Genomic DNA, 21,842 nt, shown 5'->3' with positions numbered 1-21,842 from the left:
TCAAGTAAAATGCCACGGCGCCGTGACTCACATTTGCGAATAAATCTGCGGACCATAATTAAAGTCGCGCGTAACGTCGAACGGCACATCTCGAGAACTTCCCAGGAGGTAACCCATCATTGTACTACTTTCGCCAAAGCACACTTAACTGCGGAGTTCTGATGGGATCAGTTGCATTTGTGCTGGTATGATCGCACCCGTTTAATTCTGCGCTGCAAATACATAAACTCCTTCTCCTTTCTTCCCCCTCCTGTCATTTGTTTCCTTGTGCGTGCGTACTGCACCTCCCGTGCTCGTTCTAATATCAAGTAAAATGCTACGGTGCCGTGACTCACATTTGCGAATAAACTTGAGAACCATAATTCAAGTCGCGCGTATCGTCGAAAGAATCATCTGTAAAAAAATCGGTACAACACGAGGACTTCCTAAGAAAATGGGTGAAATATAAGAACTTCGCAGGAGGTCACCCATCCTAGTGCTTCTCTCGCCTAAGCACCCTTAAGTTGCGGAGTTATGATAGAATCCGTTGCATTGGTGCTGGATGATTGCTCATGTTTCATTCTGTGCTGCAAATACATAAACTTTTTCTCCCTCCATCCCCCCTCCCGTCATTTGTTTCCTTGTGCGTGCACTCTGCATCTCTATTTCTCATTCTAATATCAATTAAAATGCCCCTGCTTCTTGACTCACATTTGCGTATAAACCAGTGGACCCTAGTTCCAGTCGCGCGTAACGTCGAACGACCCGTCTGAAAAAAAAAATTAGTACGACACGAGGACTTCCCAGGAGGTCACCCATCCGAGTACTACTCTCGCCTAAGCACACTAAAATGCGGAGTTTTGATGAGATCCGGTGCATTAGTGCTAGTATGATCGCAACTGTTTGATTTTGCGCTGCAAATACATAAACTCATTCCCCTTTCTTCCCCCTCCCGTCATTTGTTTCCTTGTGCGTGCGCACTGCACCTCCCGTTCTCGTTCTAATATCAAGTAAAATGCTACAGCGCCGTGACTCACATTTGTGAATAAACCTGAGGACCATAATTCAAGTCGCGCATAACGTCGAAAGAATCATCTGCAAAAAAATGAGTGCAACACGAGGACTTCACAAGAAAATTGGTGAAATATAAGGACTTTGTAGGAGGTAACCCATGCTAGTACTACTCTCGCCGAAGCACCCTTACCTACGGAGTTCTGATAGAATCCGTTGCATTAGTGCTGGTATGATCGCACCTGTTTCATTTCGTGCTTAAAATACATACACTCCTTCTCTTTCCCTCCCCCTCCCATCAATTGTTTCCTTGTGCGTTCACACTGCACCTATCCCTCTCGTTCTAATATCGATTAAAATGCCCCTACTTCTTGACTCACATTTGCGTATAAACAAACGGACCATAGTTCCAGTCGCGCGTAACGTGGAACGACCCGTCTGAAAAAAAATTGGTGCGACACGAGGACTTACCAGGAGGTCACCCATCCGAGTACTACTCTCGCCCAAGCGCACTTAACTGCGGAGTTCTGATGGGATCCGGTGCATTAGTGCTGGTATGATCGCACCTGTTTAATTCCGCGCTGCAAATACATAAACTCCTTCTCCTTTCCTCCCCCTCCCGTCATTTGTTTCCTTGTGCGTGCGCACTGCACCTCCCGTGCTTGTTCTAATATCAAGTAAAATGCTACGGTGCCGTGACTCACATTTGCGAATAAATCTGAGGACCATAATTCAAGTCCCGCGTATCGTCGAAAGAATCATCTGCAAAAAAATGGGTGAAATATAAGGACTTCGCAGGAGGTCACCCATCCTAGTGCTACTCTCGCCCAAGCACCCTTAACTTGGGGAGTTCTGATAGAATCCGTTGCATTGGTGCTGGTATGATTGCTCATGTTTAGTTCTGCGCTGCAAATACATACACTTTTTCTCCCTCCATCCCCCCTCCCGTCATTTGTTTCCTTGTGCGTGCACTCTGCATCTCTCCTTCTCGTTCTAATATCGATTAAAATGCCCCTTCTTCTTGACTCACATTTGCGTATAAACCAGTGGACCCTAATTCCAGTCGCGCTAACGTCGAACGACCCGTCTGAAAAAAAAAATAAGTGCGACTTGAGGACTTCCTAGGAGGTCACCCATCCGAGTACTACTCTCGCCCAAGCACACTTAACTGCGAAGTTCTGATGGGATCCGGTGCATTAGTGCTGGTATGATCGCACCTGTTTAATGTTGGGCTGCAAATACATAAATTCCTTGCCCTTTCTTCCCCCTCCCGTCATTTGTTTCCTTGTAGGTGCGCACTGCACCTCTCGTTCTCGTTCAAATATCAAGTAAAATGCCACGGCGCCGTGATTCACATTTGCGAATAAATCTGCAGAATATAATTAAAGTCGCGCGTAACGTCGAACGGCACATCTGAAAAAAAATAAATGGGTGCAACGCGACAACTTCCCACGAGGTAACCCATCATTGTACTACTTTCACCAAAGCACACTTAACTGCGGAGTTATGATGGGATCCGGTGCATTTGCGCTGGTATGATCGCACCTGTTTAATTTTGCGCTGCAAATACATAAACTCATTCCCCTTTCTTTCCCCTCCCGTCATTTGTTTCCTTGTGCGTGCGCACTGCACCTCCCGTTCTCGTTCTAATATCAAGTAAAATGCTACAGCACCGTGACTCACATTTGCGAATAAACCTGAGGACCATAGTACAAGTCGCGCGTAACGTCGAAAGAATCATCTGCAAAAAAATGGGTGCAACACGAGGACTTCACAAGAAAATGGGTGAAATATAAGAACTTCGCAGGAGGTAACCCATGCTAGTACTACTCTCGCCCAAGCACCCTTACCTACGGAGTTCTGATAGAATCCGTTGCATTAGTGCTGGTATGATCGCACCTGTTTCATTTCAAGCTGCAAATACATACACTCCTTCTCATTTCTTCCCCATCCCGTCATTTGTTTCCTTGTTCGTGCGCACTGCACCTCTCGTTCTCGTTCAAATATCAGGTAAAATGCCAGGGTGCCGTGACTCACATTTGCGAATAAATCTGTGGAACATAATTAAAGTCGTGCGTAACGTCGAACGGCACATCTAAAAAAAAAAAATGAGTGCAACACGAGAACTTCCCAGGAGGTAACCCATCATTGTACTACTTTCGCCAAAGCACACATAACTGCGGAGTTCTGATGGGATCTGGTGCATTTGTGCTGGTGTGACCGCACATGTTTAATTTCGTGCTGAAAATACATACACTCCTTCTTCCCTCCCACCCTCCCATCTTTTGTTTCCTTGTGCGTTCACACTGCACCACTCCTTCTCGTTCTAATATCAATTAAAATGCCCCTGATTCTTGACTCATATTTGCGTATAAGCCAGCGGACCATAGTTCCAGTCGCGCGTAATGTCGAACGACCCATCTGAAAAAAAATTGTTGAGATACGAGGACTTCCCAAGAGGTCACCCATCCGAGTACTACACTTGCCCAAGCATACTTAACTGCAGAGTTCTGATGGGATCCAGTGCATTAGTGCTGGTATGATGCCACTTGTTTAATTTTGCGCTTCAAATACATACACTCCTTCTCTTTTCTTTCTCCTCCCCTCATTTGTTTCCATGTGCGTGCGCACTGCACCTCCCGTACTCGTTCTAATATCAAGTAAAATGCCAGGGCACCGTGACTCACAATTGCGAATAAACCTGCGGACCATAAATCAAGTCGCGCGTAACGTCGAAAGAATCATCTGCAAAAAGATGGGTTCAACACGAGGACCTACCAAGAAAATGGGAGAAATATAAAGACTTTGCATGAGGTCACCCATCCGAGTACTTTTCTCGCCCAAGCACCCTTAACTGCGAAGTTCTGATAGAATCCGTTGCATTAGTGCTAGTATGATCCCTCATGTTTCATTCTGCACTGCAAATACATACACTCTTTCTCCTCCCATCCCCCCTCCCGTCATTTGTTTCCTTGTGCGTGTACTCTGCATCTCTCTTTCTCGTTCTAATATCAAGTAATATGCCTCGGCACCGTGACTCACCTTTGCAAATGAACCAGCGGTTTATAATTCCATTCGCGCGTAACGTCGAAAAACCCATCCGAAAAAAAATAGGTACAACACGAAGGCTTCCCAAGTGGTCACCCATCCGAGTACTAGTCTCGCCCAAGCACACTTAACTACGGAGTTCTGAAGGGATCCGGGGCTTTAGTGCTGGTATGATCGCACCTGTTTAATTTCGCGCTGCAAATACATACACTCCTTCTCCTTTCTTCCCCCTCCCGTCATTTGTTTCCTTGTGCGTTAACACTTCACCTCTCATTCTTGTTTTGAATATCGATTAAAATGCCCGTGCTTATTGACTCACATTTGCGTATAAACCAGCGGACCCTAATTCCAGACGCGCGTAACGTCGAACGACCCGTCTGAAAAAAAATTGGTGCGACACGAGGACTTCCCAGGAGGTCACCCATCCGAGTACTAATCTCGCCCAAGCACACTTAACTGCGGAATTCTGATGGGATCCGGTGCAATAGTGCTGGTATGATCGCACCCGTTTAATTTTGCGCTACAATTACATAAACTCATTCCACTTTCTTCCCCCTCCCGTCATTTGTTTCCTTGTGCGTGCGCACTGCACCTCCCGTTCTCGAGGACTTCACAAGAAAATGGGTGAAATATAAGGACTTCGCAGGAGGTAACCCATGCTAGTACTACTCTCGCCGAAGCACCCTTACCTACGGAGTTCTGATAGAATCCGTTGCATTAGTGCTGGTATGATCGCACCTGTTTCATTTCTTGCTGAAAATACATACACTCCTTCTCCTTCCCTCCCCCTCCCATCAATTGTCTCCTTGTGCGTTCACACTGCACCTCTCCTTCTCATTCTAATATCGATTAAAATGCCCCTGTTTCTTGACTCACATTTGCGTATAAACCAGCGGACCCTAGTTCCAGTCGCGCGTAACATCGAACGACCCGTCTGAAAAAAAGTTGGTGCGACACGAGGACTTCCTAGGAGGTCACCAATCCGAGTACTACTCTCGCCAAAGCACAGTTAACTGTGGAGTTCTGACGGGATCCGGTGCATTAGTGCTGGTATGATCGCACCCGTTTAATTCCGCGCTACAAATACATAAACTCCTTCTCCTTTCTTCCCCCTCCCGTCATTTGTTTCCTTGTGCGTGCGCACTGCACCTCCCGTGCTCATTCTAATATAAAGTAAAATGCTACGGGGCCGTGACTCACATTTGCGAATAAACCTGAGGACCATAATTCAAGTCGCGCGTATTGTCGAAAGAATCATCTGCAAAAAAATGGGTGGAACACGAGGACTTCCTAAGAAAATGGGTGAAATATAAGGACTTCGCAGGAGGTCACCCATCCTAGTGCTACTCTCGCCCAAGCACACTTAACTGCGGAGTTCTGATGGGATCCGGTGCATTAGTGCTGTTATGATCGCGCCCGTTTAATTCCGCGCTACAAATACATAAACTCCTTCTCCTTTCTTCCCCCTCGTGTCATTTGTTTCCTTGTGCGTGCACACTGCACCTACCGTGCTCGTTCTAATATAAAGTAAAATGCTTCGGTGCCGTGACTCACATTTGCGAATAAATCTGAGGACCATAATTCAAATCCTGCGTATCGTCGAAAGAATAATCTGCAAAAAAATGGGTGAAATATAAGGACTTCGCAGGAGGTCACCCATCCTAGTGCTACTCTCGCCCAAGCACCCTTAACTTGGGGAGTTCTGATAGATCCGTTTCATTGGTGCTGGTATGATTGCTCATGTTTCATTCTACGCTGCAAATACATACCCTTTTTATCCCTCCATCCCCCCTCCCGTCATTTGTTTCCTTGTGCGTGCACTCTGCATCTCTCTTTCTCGTTCTAATATCGATTAAAATGCCCCTGCTTCTTGACTCACATTTGCGTATAAACCAGTGAACCCTAGTTCCAGTCGCGCGTAACGTCGAACGATCCGTCTGAAAAAAAAATTAGTGTGACATGAGGACTTCCCAAGAGGTCACCCATCCGAGTACTACTCTCGCCCAAGCACACTTAAGTGCGGAGTTCTGATGGGATCCGGTACATTAGTGCTGGTATGATCGCACCTGTTTAATTTTGCACTGCAAATACATAAACTCCTCCTCCTTTCTTCCCCCTCCCGTCATTTGTTTCCTTGTGCGTGCACACTGCACCTCTCATTCTCGTTCAAATATCAAGTAAAATGCCACGACACCGTGAGTCACATTTGTGAATAAATCTGCGGACCATAATTAAAGTCGCGCGTAACGTCGAACGGCACATCTGAAAAAAAATAAATGGGTGCAACGCGACAACTTCCCACGAGGTAACCCATCATTGTACTACTTTCGCCAAAGCACACTTAACAGCGGAGTTCTGATGGGATCCGGTGCATTTATGCTGGTATGATCGCATCTGTTTAATTTCTCGCAGCAAATACATACACTCATTCCCCTTTCTTCCCCCTCCCGTCATTTGTTTCCTTGTGCGTATGCACTGCACCTCCCGTTCTCGTTCTAATATCAAGTAAAATGCCACGGCGCCGTGACTCACATTTGCGAATAAACCTGAGGACCATAATTCAAGTCGCGCTTAACGTCGAAAGAATCATCTGCAAAAAAATGGGTGCAACACGAGGACTTCACAAGAAAATGGGTGAAATATAAGGACTTCGCAGGAGGTAACCCATGCTAGTACTACTCTCGCCCAAGCACCCTTACCTACGGAGTTCTGATAGAATCCGTTGCATTAGTGCTGGTATTATCGCACCTGTTTCATTTCGTGCTGAAAATACGTACACTCCTTCTCCTTCCCTTCCCCTCCCATCAATTGTTTCATTGTGCGTTCATACTGCACCTCTCCTTCTCGTTCTAATATCGATTAACCCTGCTTCTTGACTCACATTTGCGTATAAACCAGCGGTCCCTAGTTCCAATCGCGCGTAATGTCGAACGACCCGTCTCAAAAAAAATTGGTGCGACACGAGGACTTCCCAGGAGGTCACCAATCTGAGTACTACTCTCGCCAAAGAACACTTAACTGCGGAGTTCTGATGGGATCCGGTGCATTAGTGCTGGTATGATCGCACCTGTTTAATTTTGCGCTGCAAATACATAAACTCATTCCCCTTTCTTCCCCTCTCCCGTCATTTGTTTCTTTGTGCGGCGCACTGCACCTCCCGTTCTCTTTCGAATATCAAGTAAAATTCTACAGCGCCGTGACTCATATTTGCGAATAAACCTGAGGACCATAATTCAAGTCGCGCGTAACGTCGAAAGAATCATCTGCAAAAAAATGGGTCCAACACGAGGACTTCACAAGAAAATGGGTGAAATATAAGGACTTCGCAGGAGGTAACCCATGCTAGTACTACTCTCGCCCAAACACCCTTACCTACGGAGTTCTGATAGAATCCGTTGCATTAGTGCTTGTATGATCGCACCTGTTTCATTTTGTGCTGAAAATACATACACTCCTTCTCCTTCCCTCCCCCTCCCATCAATTGTTTCCTTGTGCGTTCATACTGCACCTCTCCTTCTCGTTCTAATATCGATTAAAATGCCTCTGCTTCTTGACTCACATTTGCGTATAAACCAGCGGTCCCTAGTTCCAGTCGCGCGTAATGTCGAACGACCCGTCTAAAAAAAAATTGGTGCGACACGAGGACTTCCCAGGAGGTCACCAATCTGAGTACTACTCTCGCCAAAGAACACTTAACTGCGGAGTTCTGATGGGATCCGGTGCATTAATGCTGGTATGATCGCACCTGTTTAATTTTGCGCTGCAAATACATAAACTCATTCCCCTTTCTTCCCCTCTCCCGTCATTTGTTTCCTTGTGCGAGCGCACTGCACCTCCCGTTCTCTTTCGAATATCAAGTAAAATTCTACAGCGCCGTGACTCATATTTCCGAATAAACCTGAGGACCATAATTCAAGTCGCGCGTAACGTCGAAAGAATCATCTGCAAAAAAATGGGACCAACACAAGGACTTCACAAGAAAATGGGTGAAATATAAGGACTTCGCAGGAGGTAACCCATGCTAGTACTACTCTCGCCCAAGGACCCTTACCTACGGAGTTCTGATAGAATCCGTTGCATTAGTGCTTGTATGATCGCACCTGTTTCATTTTGTGCTGAAAATACATACACTCCTTCTCCTTCCCTCCCCCTCCCATCAATTGTTTCATTGTGCGTTCATACTGCACCTCTCCTTCTCGTTCTAATATCGATTAAAATGCCCCTGCTTCTTGACTCACATTTGCGTATAAACCAGCGGTCCCTAGTTCCAGTCGCGCGTAACGTCGAACGACCCATTTGAAAGAAAATTGGTGCGACACGAGGACTTCCCAGGAGATTACCAATCCGAGTACTACTCTCGCCAAAGCACACTTAACTGCGGAGTTTTGACGGGATCCGGTGCATTAGTGCTGGTATGATCGCACCCCTTTAATTCCACGCTGCAAATACATAAACTCCTTCTCCTTTCTTCCCCCTCCCGTCATTTGTTTCCTTGTGCGTGCGCACTGCACCTCTTGTTCTCGTTCAAATATCAAGTAAAATGCCACGGCGCCGTGACTCACATTTGCGAATAAACCTGAGGACCATAATTCAAGTCGCGCGTATCGTCGAAAGAATCATCTGCAAACAAATGGGTGCAACACGAGGACTTCCTAAGAAAATGGGTAAAATATAAGGACTTCACAGGAAGTCACCCATCCTAGTGCTACTCTCGCCCAAACACCTTTAACTTGCGGAGTTCTGATAGAATTCGTTGCGTTGGTGCTGGTATGATTGCTCATGTTGCATTCTGCGTTGCAAATACATATACTTTTTCTACCTCCATCCCCCCTCCCGTCATTTGTTTCCTTGTGCGTGCACTCTGCATCTCTCTTTCTCGTTCTAATATCGATTCAAATGCTCCTGCTTCTTGACTCACATTTGCGTATAAACCAGTGGACCCTTGTTCCAGTTGCGCGTAACGTCGAACGACCCGTCTGAAAAAAAAATTAGTGCGACACGAGGACTTCCCAAGAGGTAACCCATTCGAGTACTACTCTCGCCCAAGCACACTTAACTGCGGAGTTCTGATGGGATCCGGTGCATTAGTGCAGGTATAATCGAACCTGTTAAATTTCGTGCTGCAAATACATAAACTCCTTCTCCTTTATTCCCCCTCCCGTCATTTGTATCCTTGTGCGTGCGCACTGCACCTCTCGTTCTCGCTAAAATATCAAGTAAAATGCCACGGCGCCGTGACTCACATTTGCGAATAAATCTGCGGACCATAATTAAGGTCGCGCGTAAGGTCGAACGGCACATCTGAAAAAAAGAAAATGGGTGCAACACGAGAACTTCCCAGGAGGTAACCCATCATTGTACTACTTTCGCCAAAGCACACTTAACTGCGGAGTTCTGATGGGATCCGGTGCATTTGTGCTGGTGTGACCGCACCTGTTTATTTTTGTGCTGAAAATACATACACTCCTTCTTCCCTCCCACCCTCCCATCATTTGTTTCCTTGTGCGTTCACACTGCACCTCTCCTTCTCGTTCTAATATCGATTAAAATGCCCCTGATTCTTGACTCACATTTGCGTATAAACCAGCGGACCATAGTTCTAGTCGCGCGTAACGTCGAACGACCCATCTGAAAAAAATTGTTGAGATACGAGGACTTCCCAAGAGGTCACCCATCCGAGTACTACACTCGCCCAAGCACACTTAACTGGAGAGTTCTGATGGGATCCAATGCATTAGTGCTGGTATGATGCCACTTGTTTAATTTTGCGCTTCAAATACATACACTCCTTCTCTTTTCTTCCTCCTCCCGTCATTTGTTTCCTTGTGCGTGCGCACTGCACCTCCCGTACTCGTTCTAATATTAAGTAAAATGCCACGGCGCCGTGACTCACAATTGCGAATAAACCTGCGGACCATAAATCAAGTCGCGCGTAACGTCGAAAGAATCATCTGCAAAAAGATGGGTGCAACACAAGGACCTCCCAAGAAAATGGGTGAAATATAAGGACTTCGCAGGAGGCCACCAATCCGAGTACTTTTCTTGCCCAAGCACCCTTAACTGCGGAGTTCTGATAGAATCCGTTGCATTAGTGCTGGTATGATCCCTCATTTTTCAATCTGCACTGCAAATACATACACTCTTTCTCCTCCCATCCCCCCTCCCGTTATTTGTTTCCTTGTGCATGCACTCTGCATCTCTCTTTCTTGTTCTAATATCAAGTAATATGCCCCGGCACCGTGACTCACCTTTGCAAATGAACCAGCGGTTTATAATTCCATTCGCGCGTAACGTCGAACAACCAATCCGAAAAAAAATAGGTACAACAAGAGGGCTTCCCAAGTGGTCACCCATCTGAGTACTACTCTCGCCCAAGCACACTTAACTGCGGAGTTCTGATGGGATCCGGGGCTTTAGTGCTGGTATGATCGCACCTGTTTAATTTCGCGCTGCAAATACATACACTCCTTCTCCTTTCTTCCCTCTCCCGTCATTTGTATCCTTGTGCGTTAACACTTCACCTCTCATTCTCGTTCTAATATCGATTAAAATGCCCCTGCTTATTGACTCACATTTCCGTATAAACCAGCGGACCCTAGTTCCAGACGCGCGTAACGTCGAACGACCCGTCTGAAAAAAAATTGGTGCGACACGAGGACTTCCCAGGAGATCTCCCATCCGAGTACTAATCTCGCCCAAGCACACTTAACTTCAGAGTTCTGAAGGGATCCGGTGCAATAGTGCTGGTATGATCGCACCCGTTTAATTTTGCGCTACTATTACATAAACTCATTCCCCTTTCTTCCCCCTCCCGTCATTTGTTTCCTTGTACGTGCGCACTGCACCTCCCGTTCTCGTTCTAATATCAAGCAAAATGCCACGGTGCCGTGACTCACATTTGCGAATAAACCTGAGGACCATAATTCAAGTCGCGCGTAACATCGAAAGAATCATCTGCAAAAAAAGCGGTGCAACACGAGGACTTCACAAGAAAATGGGTGAAATATAAGGACTTCGCAGGAGGTAACCCATGCTAGTACTACTCTCGCCCAAGCACCCTTACCTACGGAGTTCTGACACAATCCGTTGCATTAGTGCTGGTATGATCGCACCTGTTTCATTTCTTGCTGAAAATAAATACACTCTTTCTCCTTCCTTCCCCCTCCCATCAATTGTTTCCTTGTGCGTTCACATTGCACCTCTCCTTCTCGTTCTAATATCGATTAAAATGCCCCTGCTTCTTGACTCACATTTGCGTATAAACCAGCGGACCCTAATTCCAGTCGCGCGTAACGTCGAACGACCCGTTTGAAAGAAAATTGGTGCGACACGAGGACTTCCCAGGAGATTACCAATCCGAGTACCACTCTCGCCAAAGCACACTTAACTGCGGAGTTTTGACGGGATCCGGTGCATTAGTGCTGGTATGATCGCACCCCTTTAATTCCGCGCTGCAAATACATAAACTCCTTCTCCTTTCTTCCCCCTCCCGTCATTTGTTTCCTTGTGCTGCGCACTGCACCTCTTGTTCTCGTTCAAATATCAAGTAAAATGCCACGGCGCCGTGACTCACATTTGCGAATAAATCTGCGGACCATAATTAAAGTCGCGCGTAACGTCGAACGACACATCTGAAAAAAAGAAAATGGGTGCAACACGAGAACTTCCCAGGAGGTAACCCATCATTGTACTACTTTCGCCAAAGCAAACTTAATTGTGGAGTTCTGATGGGATCCGGTGCATTTGTGCTGGTGTGACCGCACCTGTTTAATTTCGTGCTGAAAATACATACACTCCTTCTTCCCTCCCCCCCTCCCATCATTTATTTTCTTGTGCGTTCACACTGCACCTCTCCTTCTCGTTCTATTATCGATTAAAATGCCCCTGATTCTTGACTCACATTTGCGTATAAACCTGCGGACCATAGTTCCAGTCGGGCGTAACGTTGAACGACCCATCTGAAAAAAAATTGTTGCGATACGAGGACTTCCCAAGAGGTCACCCATCCGAGTCCTACTCTCGCCCAAGCACACTTAACTGTAGAGTTCTGATGGGATCCAGTGCATTAGTGCTGGTATGATGCCACTTGTTTAATTTTGCGCTTCAAATACATAAACTCCTTCTCTTTTCTTCCTCCTCCAGTCATTTGTTTCCTTGTGCGTGCGCACTGCACCTCCCGTACTTGTTTTAATATCAAGTAAAATGCCACGGCGCCGTGACTCATATTTGCGAATAAACCTGCGGACCATAAATCAAGTCACGCGTAACGTCGAAAGAATCATCTGCAAAAAGATGGGTGCAACACGAGGCCCTCCCAAGAAAATGGGTGAAATATAAGGACTTCGCAGGAGGTCACCCATCCGAGTACTTTTCTCACCCAAGCACCCTTAACTGCGGAGTTCTGATAGAATCCGTTGCATTAGTGCTGGTATGATCCCTCATGTTTCATTCTGCACTGCAAATACATACACTCTTTCTCCTCCCATCCCCCCTCCCGTCATTTGTTTCCTTGTGCGTGCACTTTGCATCTCTCCTTCTCGTTCTAATATCGATTAAAATGCCCCTGCTTCTTGACTCACATTTGCAAATGAACCAGTGGTTTATAATTCCATTCGCGCATAACGTCGAATAACCTATCCGAAAAAAAATAGGTGCAACACGAGGGCTTCCCAGGTGGTCACCGATCCGAGTACTACTCTCACCCAAGCACACTTAACTGCGGAGTTCTGATGGGATCCGGGGCTGTAGTGCTGGTATGATCGCACCTGTTTAATTTCGCGCTGCAAATACATACACTCCTTCTCCTTTCTTCCCCCTCCCGTCATTTGTTTCCTTGTGCGTGCGCACTGCACCTATCGTTCTCGTTCAAATATCAAGTAAAATGCCACGACGCCGTGACTCACATTTGCGAATAAATCTGCGGACCATAATTAAGGTCGCGCGTAAGGTTGAACGGCACATCTGAAAAAAAGAAAATGGGTGCAACACGAGAACTTTCCAGGAGGTAACCCATCATTGTACTACTTTCGCCAAAGAACACTTAACTGCGGAGTTCTGATGGGATCCGGTGCATTAGTGTTGGTGTGACCGCACCTGTTTAATTTCGCGCTGCAAATACATACACTCCTTCTCCTTTCTTCCCCCTCCGTCATTTGTTTCCTTGTGCGTTCACACTTCATCTCTCCTTCTCGTTCTAATATCGATTAAAATGCCCCTGCTTCTTGACTCACATTTGCGTATAAACCAGCGGACCCTAGTTCCAGACGCGTGTAATGTCGAACGACCCGTCTGAAAAAAAAATGGTGCGACACGAGGACTTCCCAGGAGGTCACCCATCCGAGTACTAATATGCCCCAAGCACACTTAGCTGCAGAGTTCTGATGGGATCCAGTGCATTAGTGCTGGTATGATCGCACTTGTTTAATTTCGCGCTGCAAATACATAAACTCATTCCCCTCTCTTCCCCCTCCTGTCATTTGTTTCCTTGTGCATGCGCACTGCACCTCCCGTTCTCGTTCTAATATCAAGTAAAATGCTACAGCGCCGTGACTCACATTTGCGAATAAACCTGAGGACCATAATTCAAGTCGCGCGTAACGTCGAAAGAATCATCTGCAAAAAAATGGGTGCAACACGAGGACTTCACAAGAAAATGGGTGAAATATAAGGACTTCGCAGGAGGTAACCCATGCTAGTACTACTCTCGCCCAAGCACCCTTACCTACGGAGTTATGATAGAATCCGTTGCATTAGTGCGGTATGATCGCACCTGTTTCATTTCGCGCTGAAAATACATACACTCCTTCTCCTTCCCTCCCCCTCCCATCAATTGTTTCCTTGTGCGTTCACACTTCACCTCTCCTTCTCGTTCTAATATCGATTAAAATGCCCCTGCTTCTTGACTCACATTTGCGTATAATCCAGTGGACCCTAGTTCCAGTCGCGCGTAACGTCGTACGACTCGTCTGAAAAAAAAATTAGTGCAACACGAGTACTTCCTAAGAAAATGGGTGAAATATAAGGACTTCGCAGGAGGTCACCCATACGAGTACTTTTCTCGCCCAAGCACCCTTAACTGCGGAGTTCTAATAGAATCCGTTGCATTAGTGCTGGTATGATCCCTCAAGTTTCATTCTGCGCTGCAAATACATACACTCTTTCTCCTCCCATCCCCCCTCTCGTCATTTGTTTCCTTGTGCGTGCACTCTGCATCTCTCTTTCTCGTTCTAATATCAAGTAATATGCCCCGACACCGTGACTCACCTTTGCAAATGAACCAGCGGTTTATAATTCCATTCGCACGTAACGTCGAACAACCCATCCGAAAAAACATAGGTGCAACACGAGGGCTTCCCAGGTGGTCACCCATCCGAGTACTACTCTCGCCCAAGCACACTTAACTGCGGAGTTCTGATGGGATCCGGGGCTTTAGGGCTGGTATGATCGCACCTCTTTAATTTCGCGCCGCAAATACAAACACTCCTCCTTTCTTCCCCCTCCCGTCATTTGTTTCCTTGTGCGTTCACACTTCACCTCTCATTCACGACCCGTCTGAAAAAAAATTGGTGCGACACAAGGACTTCCCAAGAGGTCACCCATCCGAGTATTACTCTCGCCCAAGCACACCTAACAGCAGAGTTCTGATGGAATCCGGTGCATTAATGCTGGTATGATCGCACCCGTTTAATTCCGCGCTGCAAATACATAAACTCCTTCTTCTTTCTTCCCCCTCCCGTCATTTGTTTCCTTGTGCATGCGCACTTCACCTCCCGTGCTCGTTTTAATATCAAGTAAAATGCTACGGTGCCGTGACTCACATTTGCGAATAAACCTGAGGACCACAATTCAAGTCGCGCGTATCATCGAAAGAATCATCTGCAAAAAAATGGGTGCAACACGAGGACTTCCTAAGAAAATGGGTGAAATATAAGGACTTCGCAGGAGGTCACCCATCCTAGTGCTACTCTCGCCCAAGCACCCTTAACTTACGGAGTTCTGAAAGAATCCGTTGCATTGGTGCTCGTATGATTGCTCATGTTTCATTCTGCGCTGCAAATACATACACATTTTTTCCCTCCATCGCTCCTCCGGTCATTTGTTTCCTTGTGCGTGCACTCTGCATCTCTCCTTCTCGTTCTAATATCGATTAAAATGCCCCTGCTTCTTGACTCACATTTGCGTATAAACCAGTGGACCCTAGTTCCAGTCACGTGTAACGTCGAACGACCCGTCTGAAAAAAAAATTAGTGCGACACGAGAACTTCCCAGGAGGTCACCCATCCGAGTACTACTCTCGCCCAAGCACACTTATCTGCAGAGTTCTGATGGGATCCGATGCATTAGTGCTGGTATGATCGCACCTGTTTAATTTTGCGCTTCAAATACATACACTCCATCTCTTTTCTTCCCCCTCCCGTCATTTGTTTCCTTGTGCGTGCGCACTGCACCTCCCGTACTCGTTCTAATATCAAGTAAAATGCTAAAAGGCCGTGACTCACATTTGCGAATAAACCTGCGGACCATAAATCAAGTGGCGCGTAACGTCGAAAGAATCATCTGCAAAAAGATGGGTGCAACACGAGGACCTCCCAAGAAAATGGGTGAAATATAAGGACTTCGCAGGAGGTCACCCATCCGAGTACTTTTCTCGCCCAAGCACCCTTAACTGTGGAGTTCTGATAGAATCCATTGCATTAGTGCTGGTATGATCCCTCATGTATCATTCTGCACAGCAAATACATACACTCTGTCTCCTTCCATCCCCCCTCCCATCAATTGTTTCCTTGTGCGTGCACTCTGCATCTCTCTTTCTCGTTCTAATATCAAGTAATATGCCCAGGCACCGTGACTCACCTTTGCAAATGAACCAGCTATTTATAATTCCATTCGCGCGTAACGTCGAATAACCCATCCGAAAAAAAAATAGGTGCAACACGAGGGCTTCCCAGGTGGACACCCATCCGAGTACTACTCTCGCCCAAGCACACTTAACTGCGGAGTTCTGATGGGATCCGGAGCTTTAGTGCTGGTATGATCGCACCTATTTAATTTCGCGCTGCAACTACATACACTCCTACTCCTTTCTTCCCCCTCCCGTCATTTGTTTCCTTGTGCGTTCACACTTCACCTCTCATTCTCGTTCTAATATCGATTAAAATGCCCCTGCTTCTTGACTCACATTTGCGTATAAACCAACGGACCCTAGTTCCAGATGCGCGTAACGTCGAACGACTCGTCTGAAAAAAAATTGGTGCGACACGAGGATTTCCCAGGAGGTTAACCATCCGAGTACTAATCTCGCCCAAGCACACTTAACTGCGGAGTTCTGATGGGATCCGGGGCTTTAGTGCTGGTATGATCGCACCTGTTTAGTTTCGTGCTGCAAATACATACACTCCTTCTCCTTTCTTCCCCCTCCCGTCACTTGTTGCCTTGTGCGTTCACACTTCACCTCTCCTTCTCGTTCTAATATCGATTAAAATGCCCATGCTTCTTGACTCACATTTGTGTATAAACCAGCGGACCCTAGTTCCAGACGCGCGTAACGTCGAACGACCCATCTGAAAAAAAATTGGTGCGACACGAGGACATCACAAGAAAATAGATGAAATATAAGGACTTCACAGGAGGTAACCCATGCTAGTACTACTCTCGCCCAAGCACCCTTACCTACGAAGTTCTGATAGAATCCGTTGCATTAGTGCTGGTATGATCGCACCTATTTCATTTCGTGCTGAAAATACATACACTCTTTCTCCTTCCCTCCCCCTCCCATCAATTGTTTCCTTGTGCGTTCACATTGCACCTCTCCTTCTCGTTCTAATATCGATTAAAATGCCCCTGCTTCTTGACTCACAATTGCATATAAACCAGCGGACCCCAGTTCCAGTCGCGCGAAACGTCGAACGACGCGTCTGAAAAAAAATTCATGCGACACGAGGACTTTCCAAGAGGTCACCCATCCGAGTACTACTCTATCCCAAGTACACTTAACTGCGGACTTCTGATGGGATCCGGTGCATTAGTGCTGGTATGATCGCACCCGTTTAATTCCGCGCTGCAAATACATAAACTCCTTCTCCTTTCTTCCCCCTCCCGTCATTTGTTTCCTTGTGCGTGCGCACTGCACCTCCCGTGCTTGTTCTAATATCAAGTAAAATGCTACGGTGCCGTGACTCACATTTGCGAATAAACCTGAGGACCATAATTTAAGTCGCGCGTATCGTCGAAAGAATCATCTGCAAAAAAATAGGTGCAACACGAGGACTTCCTAAGAAAATGGGTGAAATATAAGGACTTCGCAGGAGGTCACCCATCCTAGTGCTACTCTCGCCCAAGCACCCTTAACTTGCGGAGTTCTGATAGAATCCGTTGCATTGGTGCTGGTATGATTGCTCATGTTTCATTCTGCGCTGCAAATACATACACTTTTTCTCCCTCCATCCCCCCTCCCGTCATTTGTTTCCTTGTGCGTGCACTCTGCATCTCTCTTTCTCGTTCTAATATCAAGTAATATGCCCCGGCACCGTGACTCATCTTTGCAAATGAACCAGTGGTTTATAATTCTATTCGGGCGTAATGTCGTACGACCCATCTGAAAAAAAAATTAGTGCGACACGACGACTTCCCAGGAGGTCACCCATCCGAGTACTACGCTCGCCCAAGCACACTTAACTGCGGCGTTCTGATGGGATCCGGAGCTTTAGTGCTGGTATGATCGCACCTATTTACTTTCGCGCTGCAAATACATACACTCCTCCTTTCTTCCCCCTCCCGTCATTTGTTTCCTTGTGCGTTCACACTTCACCTCTCATTCTCGTTCTAATATCGATTAAAATGCCCCTGCTTCTTGACTCACATTTGTGTATAAACCAGCGGACCCTAGTTCCAGACGCGCGTAACGTCGAACGACCCGTCTGAAAAAAAATTTGTGCAACACGAGGACTTCCCAGGAGGTCACCCATCCGAGTACTAATCTCGCCCAAGCACACTTCACTGCGGAGCTCTGATGGGATCCGGTGCATTAGTGCTGGTATGATCGCACCTGTTTAATTTCGCGCTGTAAATACATAAATTCATTCCCCTTTCTTCCCCCTCCCGTCATTTGTTTCCTTGTGCGTGCGCACTGCACCTCCTGTTCTCGTTCTAATATCAAGTAAAATGCTACAGCGCCGTGACTCACATTTGCGAATAAACCTGAGGACCATAATTCAAGTCGCGCGTAACATCGAAAGAATCATCTGCAAAAAATGGGTGCAACACGAGGACTTCACAAGAAAATGGGTGAAATATAAGGACTTCCCAGGAGGTAACCCATGCTAGTACTACTCTCGCCAAAGCACCCTTACCTACGGAGTTCTGATAGAATCCGTTGCATTAGTGCTGGTATGATCGCACCTGTTTCATTTCGCGCTGCAAATACATAAACTCCTTCTCCTTTCTTTCCCCTCCCGTAATTTGTTTCCTTGTGCGTGCGTACTGCACCTCCCTTTCTCGTTCTAATATCAAGTAAAATGGTACAGCACTGTGACTCACATTTGCGAATAAACCTGATGACCATAATTCAAGTCGCGCGTAACGTCGAAAGAATCATCTGCAAAAAAATGGGTGCAACACGAGGACTTCACAAGAAAATGGGTGAAATATAAGGACTTCGCAGGAGGTAACCCATGCTAGTACTAATCTCGCCCAAGCACCCTTACCTACGGAGTTCTGATAGAATCCTTTGCATTAGTGCTGGTATGATCGCACCTGTTTCATTTCGCGCTGCAAATACATAAACTCCTTCTCCTTTCTTCCCCCTCCCGTGATTTTTTTCCTTGTGCGTGCGCACTGATCCTCTCGTTCTCGTTCAAATATCAAGTAAAATGCCACGGCGCCGTGACTTACATTTGCGAATAAATCTGCGGACCATAATTAAAGTCGCGCGTAACGTCGAACGACACATCTAAAAAAAAGAAAATGGGTGCAACACGAGAACTTCCCAAGAGGTAACCCATCATTGTACTACTTTCGCCAAAGCACACTTAACTGCGAAGTTTTGATGGGATCCGGTGCATTTGTGCTGGTGTGACCGCACCTGTTTAATTTCGTGCTGAAAATACATACACTCCTTCTTCCCTCCCCCCCTCCCATCATTTGTTTCCTTGTGCGTTCACACTGCACCTCTCCTTCTCGTTCTAATATCGATTAAAATGCCCTTGATTCTTGACTCACATTTGTGTATAAACCAGCGGACCATAGTTCCAGTCGCGAGTAACGTCGAACGACCCGTCTGAAAAAAAATTGGTGCGACACGAGGACTTCCCATGAGGTCACCCATCCGAGTACTACTCTCGCCCAAGAACACTTAACTGCAGAGTTCTGATGGGATCCGGTGCATTAGTGTTGGTATGATCGCACCCGTTTAATTTCGCGCTACAAATACATAAACTCCTTCTCCTTTCTTTCCCCTCCCGTCATTTGTTTCCTTGTACGTGCGCACTGCACCTACCGTGCTCGTTCTAATATCAAGTAAAATACTACGGTGCCGTGACTCACATTTGCGAATAAACTTGAGGACCATAATTCAAGTTGCGCGTATCGTCGAAAGAATCATCTGTAAAAAAATGGGTGCAACACGAGTACTTCCTAAGAAAATGGGTGAAATATAAGGACTTCGCAGGAGGTCACCCATCCGAGTACTTTTCTCGCCCAAGCACTCTTAACTGCGGAGTTCTGATAGAATCCGTTGCATTAGTGCTGGTATGATCCCTCATGTTTCATTCTGCGCTGCAAATACTTACACTCTTTCTCCTCCCATCCCCCCTCCCGTCATTTGTTTCCTTGTGCGTGCACTCTGCATCTCTCTTTCTCGTTCTAATATCAAGTAATATGCCCTGGCACCGTGACTCACCTTTGCAAATGAGCCAGCGGTTTATAATTCCATTCGCGCGTAACGTCGAACAACCCATCCGAAAAAACATAGGTGCAACACGAGGACTTCCCAGGTGGTCACCCATCCGAGTACTACTCTCGCCCAAGCACACTTAACTGCGGAGTTCTGATGGGATCCGGGGCTTTAGTGCTGGTATGATCGCACCTCTTTAATTTCGCGCCACAAATACATACACTCCTCCTTTCTTCCCCCTCCCGTCATTTGTTTCCTTGTGCGTTCACACTTCACCTCTCATTCTCGTTCTAATATCGATTAAAATGCCCCTGCTTCTTGACTCACATTTGCATATAAACTAGCTGACCCTAGTTCCAGACGCGCGTAACGTCGAACGACCCGTCTGAAAAAAAATTGGTGCGACACGAGGACTTCCCAGGAGGTCAACCATCCGAGTTCTAATCTCGCCCAAGCACACTTAACTGCGGAGTTCTGATGAGATCCGGTGGATTAGTGCTGGTATGATCGCACCTGTTTAATTTCGCACTGCAAATACATAAACTCATTCCCCTTTCTTCCCCCTCCCGTCATTTCTTTCCTTGTGGGTGCGCACTGCACCTCCCGTGCTCGTTCTAATATCAAGTAAAATGCTACGGTGCCGTGACTCACATTTGCCAATAAACTTGAGGACCATAATTCAAGTCGCGCGTATCGTCGAAAGAATCATCTGCAAAAAAATGGGTGTAACACGAGGACTTCCAAAGAAAATGGGTGAAATAAAAGGACTTCGAAGGAGGTCACCCATCCTAGTGCTACTCTCGCCCAAGCACCCTTAACTTGCGGAGTTCTGAAAGAATCCGTTGCATTGGTGCTGGTATGATTGCTCATGTTTCATTCTGCGCTGCAAATACTTACACTTTTTCTCCCTCCATCCCCCCTCCTGTCATTTGTTTCCTTGTCCGTGCACTCTGCATCTCTCCTTCTCGTTCTAATATCGATTAAAATGCCCCTGCTTCTTGACTCACATTTGCGTATAAACCAGTAGACTCTAGTTCCAGTCGCGCGTAACGTCGAACGACCCGTCTGAAAAATAAAATTAATGCGACACGAGGTCTTCCCAGGAGGTAACCCATGCTAGTTCTAATCTCGCCCAAGCACCCTTACCTACGGAGTTCTGATAGAATCCTTTGCATTAGTGCTGGTATGATCGCACCTGTTTCATTTCGCGCTGCAAATACATAAACTTCTTCTCCTTTCTTCCCCCTCCCGTGATTTTTTTCCTTGTGCGTGCGCACTGCACCTCTCGTTCTCGTTCAAATATCAAGTAAAATGCCACGGCGCCGTGACTCACATTTGCGAATAAATCTGCGGACTATAATTAAAGTCGCGCGTAATGTCGAACTGCACATCTGAAAAAAAGAAAATGGGTGCAACACGAGAACTTCCCAAGAGGTAACCCATCATTGTACTACTTTCGACAAAGCACACTTAACTGCGGAGTTCTGATGGGATCCGGTGCATTTGTGCTGTTTGACCGCACCTGTTTAATTTCGTGCTGAAAATACATACACTCCTTCTTCCCTCCCCCCTCCAATCATTTGTTTCCTTGTGCGTTCACACTGCACCTCTCCTTCTCGTTCTAATATCGATTAAAATGCCCCTGATTCTTGACTCACATTTGCGTATAAACCAGCGGACCCTAGTTCCAGTCGCGCGTAACGTCGAACGACCCATCTGAAAAAAAATTGTTGCGATACGAGGACTTCCCAAGAGGTCACCCATCCGAGTACAACTCTCGCCCAAGCATGCTTAACTGCAGAGTTCTGATGGGATCCAGTGCATTAGTGCTGGTATGATGCAACTTGTTTAATTTTGCGCTTCAAATACATACACTCCTTCTCTTTTCTTCCTCCTCCCGTCATTTGTTTCCTTG

The 21,842-nt window shown here is 46.5% G+C and overlaps 5 non-coding genes and 37 pseudogenes across 5 annotated transcripts; all 42 read right to left on the bottom strand.

Annotated features, from left to right (window-relative positions):
• Positions 1-761: 761 nt before the first annotated feature.
• Positions 762-880, bottom strand: LOC148261268 (5S ribosomal RNA; annotated as a pseudogene).
• A 559-nt stretch (positions 881-1,439) lies between these two features.
• LOC148261267 (5S ribosomal RNA) lies at positions 1,440-1,558 on the bottom strand (annotated as a pseudogene).
• A 532-nt stretch (positions 1,559-2,090) lies between these two features.
• On the bottom strand, positions 2,091-2,209 carry LOC148261266 (5S ribosomal RNA; annotated as a pseudogene).
• A 209-nt stretch (positions 2,210-2,418) lies between these two features.
• On the bottom strand, positions 2,419-2,537 carry LOC148261265 (5S ribosomal RNA; annotated as a pseudogene).
• A 235-nt stretch (positions 2,538-2,772) lies between these two features.
• LOC148261264 (5S ribosomal RNA) lies at positions 2,773-2,891 on the bottom strand (annotated as a pseudogene).
• Positions 2,892-3,099: 208 nt separating this feature from the next.
• Positions 3,100-3,218, bottom strand: LOC148261263 (5S ribosomal RNA; annotated as a pseudogene).
• Positions 3,219-4,101: 883 nt separating this feature from the next.
• On the bottom strand, positions 4,102-4,220 carry LOC148261262 (5S ribosomal RNA; annotated as a pseudogene).
• A 206-nt stretch (positions 4,221-4,426) lies between these two features.
• On the bottom strand, positions 4,427-4,545 carry LOC148261261 (5S ribosomal RNA). The gene has a single exon (XR_015820203.1). It is a non-coding gene; the product is annotated as a 5S ribosomal RNA (ribosomal RNA).
• Positions 4,546-4,983: 438 nt separating this feature from the next.
• On the bottom strand, positions 4,984-5,102 carry LOC148261260 (5S ribosomal RNA; annotated as a pseudogene).
• Positions 5,103-5,337: 235 nt separating this feature from the next.
• Positions 5,338-5,456, bottom strand: LOC148261259 (5S ribosomal RNA; annotated as a pseudogene).
• A 531-nt stretch (positions 5,457-5,987) lies between these two features.
• Positions 5,988-6,106, bottom strand: LOC148261258 (5S ribosomal RNA; annotated as a pseudogene).
• Positions 6,107-6,315: 209 nt separating this feature from the next.
• Positions 6,316-6,434, bottom strand: LOC148261257 (5S ribosomal RNA; annotated as a pseudogene).
• Positions 6,435-6,988: 554 nt separating this feature from the next.
• On the bottom strand, positions 6,989-7,107 carry LOC148261256 (5S ribosomal RNA; annotated as a pseudogene).
• Positions 7,108-7,666: 559 nt separating this feature from the next.
• On the bottom strand, positions 7,667-7,785 carry LOC148261255 (5S ribosomal RNA; annotated as a pseudogene).
• A 560-nt stretch (positions 7,786-8,345) lies between these two features.
• Positions 8,346-8,464, bottom strand: LOC148261254 (5S ribosomal RNA; annotated as a pseudogene).
• A 562-nt stretch (positions 8,465-9,026) lies between these two features.
• On the bottom strand, positions 9,027-9,145 carry LOC148261253 (5S ribosomal RNA; annotated as a pseudogene).
• Positions 9,146-9,354: 209 nt separating this feature from the next.
• Positions 9,355-9,473, bottom strand: LOC148261252 (5S ribosomal RNA; annotated as a pseudogene).
• Positions 9,474-9,676: 203 nt separating this feature from the next.
• On the bottom strand, positions 9,677-9,795 carry LOC148261251 (5S ribosomal RNA; annotated as a pseudogene).
• Positions 9,796-10,355: 560 nt separating this feature from the next.
• On the bottom strand, positions 10,356-10,474 carry LOC148261250 (5S ribosomal RNA; annotated as a pseudogene).
• A 205-nt stretch (positions 10,475-10,679) lies between these two features.
• On the bottom strand, positions 10,680-10,798 carry LOC148261249 (5S ribosomal RNA; annotated as a pseudogene).
• Positions 10,799-11,357: 559 nt separating this feature from the next.
• LOC148261248 (5S ribosomal RNA) lies at positions 11,358-11,476 on the bottom strand (annotated as a pseudogene).
• A 208-nt stretch (positions 11,477-11,684) lies between these two features.
• On the bottom strand, positions 11,685-11,803 carry LOC148261247 (5S ribosomal RNA; annotated as a pseudogene).
• A 204-nt stretch (positions 11,804-12,007) lies between these two features.
• LOC148261246 (5S ribosomal RNA) lies at positions 12,008-12,125 on the bottom strand (annotated as a pseudogene).
• A 236-nt stretch (positions 12,126-12,361) lies between these two features.
• Positions 12,362-12,480, bottom strand: LOC148261245 (5S ribosomal RNA; annotated as a pseudogene).
• Positions 12,481-12,686: 206 nt separating this feature from the next.
• Positions 12,687-12,805, bottom strand: LOC148261244 (5S ribosomal RNA; annotated as a pseudogene).
• A 209-nt stretch (positions 12,806-13,014) lies between these two features.
• On the bottom strand, positions 13,015-13,133 carry LOC148261243 (5S ribosomal RNA; annotated as a pseudogene).
• Positions 13,134-13,337: 204 nt separating this feature from the next.
• Positions 13,338-13,456, bottom strand: LOC148261242 (5S ribosomal RNA; annotated as a pseudogene).
• A 914-nt stretch (positions 13,457-14,370) lies between these two features.
• LOC148261241 (5S ribosomal RNA) lies at positions 14,371-14,489 on the bottom strand. The gene has a single exon (XR_015819768.1). It is a non-coding gene; the product is annotated as a 5S ribosomal RNA (ribosomal RNA).
• A 111-nt stretch (positions 14,490-14,600) lies between these two features.
• On the bottom strand, positions 14,601-14,719 carry LOC148261240 (5S ribosomal RNA; annotated as a pseudogene).
• Positions 14,720-15,281: 562 nt separating this feature from the next.
• LOC148261239 (5S ribosomal RNA) lies at positions 15,282-15,400 on the bottom strand (annotated as a pseudogene).
• A 561-nt stretch (positions 15,401-15,961) lies between these two features.
• LOC148261238 (5S ribosomal RNA) lies at positions 15,962-16,080 on the bottom strand. The gene has a single exon (XR_015820828.1). It is a non-coding gene; the product is annotated as a 5S ribosomal RNA (ribosomal RNA).
• A 205-nt stretch (positions 16,081-16,285) lies between these two features.
• Positions 16,286-16,404, bottom strand: LOC148261237 (5S ribosomal RNA). The gene has a single exon (XR_015820626.1). It is a non-coding gene; the product is annotated as a 5S ribosomal RNA (ribosomal RNA).
• A 559-nt stretch (positions 16,405-16,963) lies between these two features.
• Positions 16,964-17,082, bottom strand: LOC148261236 (5S ribosomal RNA; annotated as a pseudogene).
• Positions 17,083-17,644: 562 nt separating this feature from the next.
• Positions 17,645-17,763, bottom strand: LOC148261235 (5S ribosomal RNA; annotated as a pseudogene).
• A 202-nt stretch (positions 17,764-17,965) lies between these two features.
• On the bottom strand, positions 17,966-18,084 carry LOC148261234 (5S ribosomal RNA; annotated as a pseudogene).
• Positions 18,085-19,000: 916 nt separating this feature from the next.
• On the bottom strand, positions 19,001-19,119 carry LOC148261233 (5S ribosomal RNA; annotated as a pseudogene).
• A 204-nt stretch (positions 19,120-19,323) lies between these two features.
• On the bottom strand, positions 19,324-19,442 carry LOC148261232 (5S ribosomal RNA; annotated as a pseudogene).
• Positions 19,443-20,002: 560 nt separating this feature from the next.
• LOC148261231 (5S ribosomal RNA) lies at positions 20,003-20,121 on the bottom strand. The gene has a single exon (XR_015820097.1). It is a non-coding gene; the product is annotated as a 5S ribosomal RNA (ribosomal RNA).
• A 202-nt stretch (positions 20,122-20,323) lies between these two features.
• Positions 20,324-20,442, bottom strand: LOC148261230 (5S ribosomal RNA; annotated as a pseudogene).
• A 563-nt stretch (positions 20,443-21,005) lies between these two features.
• Positions 21,006-21,124, bottom strand: LOC148261229 (5S ribosomal RNA; annotated as a pseudogene).
• Positions 21,125-21,333: 209 nt separating this feature from the next.
• LOC148261228 (5S ribosomal RNA) lies at positions 21,334-21,451 on the bottom strand (annotated as a pseudogene).
• A 203-nt stretch (positions 21,452-21,654) lies between these two features.
• On the bottom strand, positions 21,655-21,772 carry LOC148261227 (5S ribosomal RNA; annotated as a pseudogene).
• Positions 21,773-21,842: the final 70 nt, after the last annotated feature.

Source organism: Carica papaya, chromosome 5 (genome assembly GCF_054855325.1).
Source record: "Carica papaya isolate Zhongbai chromosome 5, ASM5485532v1, whole genome shotgun sequence".
NCBI classification, from domain to species: domain Eukaryota; kingdom Viridiplantae; phylum Streptophyta; class Magnoliopsida; order Brassicales; family Caricaceae; genus Carica; species Carica papaya.
Note: the sequence above shows the minus strand (reverse complement) of the source record. Positions and strands in the feature narration are given on the sequence as shown.